The sequence below is a fragment of the Arachis hypogaea genome, chromosome 19 (assembly GCF_003086295.3).
Source record: "Arachis hypogaea cultivar Tifrunner chromosome 19, arahy.Tifrunner.gnm2.J5K5, whole genome shotgun sequence".
Taxonomy (NCBI): Eukaryota; Viridiplantae; Streptophyta; class Magnoliopsida; order Fabales; family Fabaceae; genus Arachis; species Arachis hypogaea.
Genome location: NC_092054.1, coordinates 79,981,965 through 79,988,958, shown reverse-complemented (window position 1 = coordinate 79,988,958; position 6,994 = coordinate 79,981,965).

Sequence of the window (6,994 nt, the reverse complement as noted above, 5' to 3'; positions counted from 1 at the left end):
TTTTATGCACTTTCTTAAGCCATAAGCAAGCCAATTAGGTAGATTTCCTTGTTTCCTTTGATTCAATCAACCATGTATGAATTCATGCACTTTCATGAGATTTTATGCTATAATTGTCATATATTATGAAAGAAACACAATCTCATGATTTGGGGCATAGCTTTGATTGTTTTGATTGATTGATGATAGGTGGAAAGAGTTTTGAAGAAGGTTGAAGGAAGAAGGAATGGCTAGGAGCAAGAGAGAACAAAAAGTTTGAGCCAAAGTTTGCCTCAAAATTTAGCTCAAACTTTTAAAAGAGTTGAAAACATACCAGAGGAAAAAAGCTTGAGCAAAAGTTTGCCTCAAACTTTAGCTCAAACTTTTGGGAGAAAAGCTTGAGCCAACGTTTGCCTCAAACTTTTTGGCAAACGTTGGCGCCACACTTGCACACCCTGGAGGAGAAAAGCTTGCGCCAACGTTTGCCTCAAGCTTTTTGGCAAACGTTGGCGCCACACACATTTACAAGGGGGCCAACGTTTGAGCAAAAGTTTGACCTCAAACTTTGGCTCAAACGTTGGTAGCAGTAAAGTGAAGCCATCTGGTATAAAAAGTTTGAGTAAAAGTTTGCCTCAAACTTTTACTCAAACTTTTATGATTCTCAACCCGGTTCACAATGGATCTTTCTCCAACTTCAAGAGAAATCAACTAAGGCCTTTATCAACCCAATTCCATCAAGAGCAAAGGCCTAATTCAAGGCTTGAAGACCATTTGAAGAAAGTGTATAAATAGCTTAGGATTTAAGTTTTAGGAGGGCTTTTTCGGAGAGAATTTTGAGAACACTTACAGAGAGCTCACCTTGACATTTTTTGAATTGTTGCTTTAGAATTCTAGAGAATTAGGAAGGAGAATTGATCTCTCTTCTTCCTTGTTCTTGCTCAGCACTCTTTACTTTTCTTGTTTTGGATCTTGGGTGGAGAATTGAAGAAATTCTGTTTCAATCTCACCTTGGGATCTTGTTTAATTTTCAGCATTGAGTTTCCATTTCTGTGAATTGCTTCTTCTTCTACTTTTTCTGCAATTTACATCTCTTCATTTCCTCTGCAATTGTTCTTGCTGAATCTAGGAAGGCAGTGAGATCTAGACTTGGCTATCTAGTCTCTTGAGTCCTGAGATCTACAGCTTTCAATTTTAATTTCCTTGTTTCGTTGTCACACCAAGTTTATTCTCATTTTCATTTAAGATCCGGTTTAATTGAATCCATCTTTTACATTCCTGCTTGTTGCAATTTTACTTTTCCTTGTTTAAATTCTGCAAATCCACTTCCCAATTCCCTTTACAATTCAAGCCATTTACATTTCTTGCACTTTAAGATTCTGCAATTTACATTTCTTGCGTTCTAAGTTTCTGCCATTTAATTTCTTGTTCTTTAAGATTCAGCACATTTACTATCTCTGCTCTTTAATTTTCTGCAATCTACCCTTCTCCCTTTTAATTTCATGCAATTTAGCTTCTGTCGAATACAAACCACTCAAATCAACTCTTGATCTGCTTGACTAAATCAACCACTAAACTAAAATTGCTCAATCCTTCAATCCCTGTGGGATCGACCTCACTCCCGTGAGTTTTATTACTTGATACGACCCGATGCACTTGCCGGTTAGTTTTGTGTGTTTGGAATTCGTTTTCTGTTTTTCGAAAATACACATCAAGTTTTTGGCACCGTTGCCGGGGATTGATTAGATTGACAATGATTAAGTAAGGTGGTGATTTAGATTAAGCACTTTTTCTTTATTTTTGTTAATTTCTAACTTGCACACTAACTGTTTGAGACTTTGTCTCTACTAACTCTCACTGCACTCAAGCTACAGAGTGCTCTGTGTAATTTTGCTGTTTTGGTTGTATGACATGAACCAGGAGAGAGTTCTCCACCTCTGGAATTTTTGAAGAAGGACACAAATTAAAAAATGGAGGAGACCGGAAGGAAGTCCATAGTGAGAGGAGAAAATCAAAGGCAACAGGATTTTCAACCTCCATGATCCGAGGATGAAAGATGTCAAGCTAGTGACAATAAAAGAGCGCTTGTTGGGAGGCAACCCAACCGGAGGTAACTATCGTTTCATATCTATTTTAATAAATAGGTTAATTAGTTTTATCTATATTGCAAGAAGCTAAGTTTGGTGTTGCACACCAAAACAATATAAGGGAGAATGAAGGATTCTAAGTTTGGTGTTCCACCAAAATCTCATTTAAAACATATTCTCACCTTCTGCATAATGCTAGCTTCAAGCAGCTAGATAAACTAGTTAACTATTTTGCTATTCTTTAGTTTTCAGTTTTGTCACTTTTGAAAAAGAAAAAGAGTTCCACACATGGTTAATCTGATGCATGAGAACTATTGGCAAGGTACTAAGTTTGGTGTTCCCACACCAAAGTAAGTTCAAAGGCCCACAAATAAATCATGCATGCTAACCATTGTTTCTAAGTGCTTGGGGAACAAGCAACTTTCAATATCACTGCAGAGTACCATACAAACTTTTGGGAAGATTTAGCATCATCAATCAAAGTGATGAAAGAGGAATGTGAAGACCAACAATGATGATGAGGAAGAGGATAGCAAGTAGACTCCAAAAGGTTGTATTATTCATTATCAGATATTGCTGTGATTGAAAGTTATATTATACCCCTATCTGTCCTTCTGTCTAATATAGTTTTTCTGCAATTCAATAATCAAGATGCTTGATCATTTACAACACTATACTCTCCAAAACTTGTTTGCACTCAATATTTCAAAAATGCATCACATGAAAGTTCTTAGAAAAGAAGGATTGAGGAATTAAACAATTTTGAGGCAAGCAAAAGATTAGGAGAAGTGGTGGTTCTAGTTGTGTGATTATGTATTGAGGTTGCATGCTTATGAAAACTTGCATGGGAGCTCATAGGCGGGACATAGAGTTCAAAGAAGTGTTGTGGAGATTCTCAAACATTTATTGATCCAAGAAGCAGCAAACAAAACAAAAGAAAGTAAAGAAAATACAAAAAAAAAAAAACAAAAAAAGAACATGGCCCAAGGCTCTGAGCATCAATTACTAGGCAGGAAAGAAGAAAGAAACAAGAACTCAAAGAGTTGTTATCCTAGTAAATGCTTGTGGTCGAATTGTGTAAAGGAGAGAGGCTTGAGTAAGTAAATCCTTAGGGGTGCTTTAACACCTAATACCTTAAAACCAACTGGTTTAGGAGTATTGATTGAAAGCTTATCTAAAGAGCCGCTTTGAGACATGACACTTAGAGTCAAGGCCAAAGCACAGAAACTATAAGCTGCTTCAAGGTGATTACCTATAGAGAGATCTCCATGATATCATTTGGATGAAAGTCCTAGGACCTAAGACCCCCAATATGTGAGGACTAGTAAGCACTGAAGCCCTTGCATGAGCATATGATTTGGAGTTCACCCCACTGTCACTTAGTCACTTCACTCACAGGACCTTACAAGTTATTCTTCAAATCCATTATGATTGAAAGAACCTTTGAGCATAATTCTTTTCTTGCTTGGGGACAAGCAAGCTTTAAGTTTGGTGTTGTGATGACAAGTCATCTTAGCCTATTTTCACTAGTCTTTTTCTTTGTTTTCAATTGATTTTATGCACTTTCTTAAGCCATAAGCAAGCCAATTGGGTAGATTTCCATGTTTCCTTTGATTCAATCAACCATGTATGAATTCATGCACTTTCATGAGATTTTATGCTATAATTGTCATATATTATGAAAGAAACACAATCTCATGATTTGGGGCATAGCTTTGATTGTTTTGATTGATTGATGATAGGTGGAAAGAATTTTGAAGAAAGTTGAAGGAAGAAGGAATGGCTAGGAGCAAGAGAGAACAAAAAGTTTGAGCCAAAGTTTGCCTCAAACTTTAGCTCAAACTTTTAAAAGAGTTGAAAACATACCAGAGGAAAAAAGCTTGAGCCAACGTTTGCCTCAAACTTTTTGGCAAACGTTGGCGCCACACTTGCACACCCTGGAGGAGAAAAGCTTGTGCCAACGTTTACCTCAAGCTTTTTGGCAAACGTTGGCGCCACACACATTTACAAGGGGGCCAACGTTTGAGCAAAAGTTTGACCTCAAACTTTGGCTCAAACGTTGGTAGCAGCAAAGTGAAGCCATCTGGTATAAAAAGTTTGAGTAAAAGTTTGCCTCAAACTTTTACTCAAACTTTTATGATTCTCAACCCGGTTCACAATGGATCTTTCTCCAACTCCAAGAGAAATCAACTAAGGCCTTTATCAACCCAATTCCATCAAGAGCAAAGGCCTAATTCAAGGCTTGAGGACCATTTGAAGAAAGTGTATAAATAGCTTAGGATTTAAGTTTTAGGAGGGCTTTTTCGGAGAGAATTTTGAGAACACTTACAGAGAGCTCACCTTGACATTTTTTGAATTGTTGCTTTAGAATTCTAGAGAATTGGGAAGGAGAATTGATCTCTCTTCTTCCTTGTTCATGCTCAGCACTCTTTACTTTTCTTGTTTTGGATCTTGGGTGGAGAATTGAAGAAATTCTGTTTCAATCTCACCTTGGGATCTTGTTTAATTTTCAGCATTGAGTTTCCATTTTTGTGAATTGCTTCTTCTTCTACTTTTTCTGCAATTTACATCTCTTCATTTCCTCTGCAATTGTTCTTGCTGGATCTAGGAAGGCAGTGAGATCTAGACTTGGCTATCTAGTTTCTTGAGTCCTGAGATCTACAGCTTTCAATTTTAATTTCCTTGTTTCGTTGTCACACCAAGTTTATTCTCATTTTCATTTAAGATCCGGTTTAATTGAATCCATCTTTTACATTCCTGCTTGTTGCAATTTTACTTTTCCTTGTTTAAATTCTACAAATCCACTTCCCAATTCCCTTTACAATTCAAGCCATTTATATTTCTTGCACTTTAAGATTCTGCAATTTACATTTCTTGCATTCTAAGTTTCTGCCATTTAATTTCTTGTTCTTTAAGATTCAGCACATTTACTATCTCTGCTCTTTAATTTTCTACAATCTACCCTTCTCCCTTTTAATTTCATGCAATTTAGCTTCTGTCGAATACAAACCACTCAAATCAACTCTTGATCTGCTTGACTAAATCAACCACTAAATTAAAATTGCTCAATCCTTCAATCCCTGTGGGATCGACCTCACTCCCGTGAGTTTTATTACTTGATACGACCCGGTGCACTTGCCAGTTAGTTTTGTGTGTTTGGAATTCGTTTTCCGTTTTCCAAAAATACACTATCAGAATACCTTCATCAATTGTGTCAGACAGAGATCCAATGTTTACTTCTAGATTTTGGGGAGCTCTACAAAAAGCTTTTGGGACGAAGTTGCACTTAAGTACAGCATATCACCCACAGACTGATGGATAGACAGAACGAACAATTCGTACCTTGGAAGATATGTTGAGATCTTGCGTAATGGACCAACAGGGTAACTGGGACAAATACTTGCCATTGATTGAGTTTGCTTACAACAACAGTTATCAACAGAGTATCGGAATGGTACCATATGAAGCCCTCTACGGAAGAAAGTGTCAATCACCATTATGCTGGTATGACAAGGAGGAAGGCAGGATTTTGGGGCCAGACTTGGTACAAGAAACTACCAAACGGATTAAGCACATTCGAGAGAAGATTCAAACTGCCCAAAGTCGACAAAAGAGCTATGCAGATATTAGGCGTAGGCCTTTAGAATTTAACGAAGGTGACCATATCTTCTTAAGAGTGACACCTACAACTGGAATAGGTAGAGCTCTTAGGACTAAGAAATTGAATCCACGATATTTAGGTCCTTTTCAAATTCATAAAAGAGTCGGTCCAGTAGCATACCAAGTAGCTCTCCCTCCTTATTTGTCAAACCTTCATGATGTTTTTCATGTTTCACAACTTAAAAAGTATAATCCCGACGAAAGCCACGTTTTACAACCAGAGACAGTACAGCTGCGAGCCGACTTGACATATCAAACCCTACCAGTTAGGATTGTGGAACGAAGTGACAAACAGCTTAGAGACAAGACAGTATCATTGGTTAAGGTAGCATGGGGACAAACTGGAACTGAAGAGTACACATGGGAGCTAGAAGACAAGATGAGAACAGACTACCCGTTTCTCTTTTCAAGTAATTGAAATTTTGAGGACAAAATTTTCTTTTAGGAGGGTAGAATGTAACGGCCTAGCCCCAAAGAAACGGCACTTTTTCGGGAACAAACGGAATTTTTATAGAATTTTTAGGAATTTCTATGCATATAAGCACCTCCACTGCATAGGTGCTGTGTCATCAAGCTGCTGAGTCAACAGCTTGATTGCATAGGACACCTCTCCTAATCTAAGTAGGCACGTCGCGAAGAGTTGCATTTTTGAGCCACTTCGGGCCCGAATTTCAAAATTCTGATTTCTGTGGTTAGTCTCTATGTGACGTGCCGGTCACGAATTTCGAGAGAAAAATTATATTAATATAATATTCATATATTATTATTTTATTCAGAATATTATATTATTATCTTCTCTACTGTGATTAATGTTGATCTATGTTTAGTAATATAATAACTGAGCTTGAAATCTACCGGTAACAGATAATACCGGCATTCTTAGATGAACTTAGCACTGCCAATGCTTCATCATATATCTTTTATTCTTATGATTATCCAGTTACTAGTGTCATTTACACTAAGTAACTTAATGTTTATCCATTAGTAGTGTAATTACTTAAGTTCTAATACATCTAGCTTTAGTAATTATCCTTTTCTGAGATATTTTGACAAGTAACTTTTGGATAATTATCATCCAAAAGCCACGGCCTCCCTAGGACAGCTTGGCTATCATTTTTGTTCTTGGAAAAGCTTAGAACACCATGAAAGAAAACCATGAAGCTTCCATGAACACCTGAGCTACTTTCTCCGTTCTTTCTCAAACCGAAACCCCTATCAAAAATCTAATCTTACCAAAGTGTTCACCTCTTCCTCCTCTTCATTTCTATGTC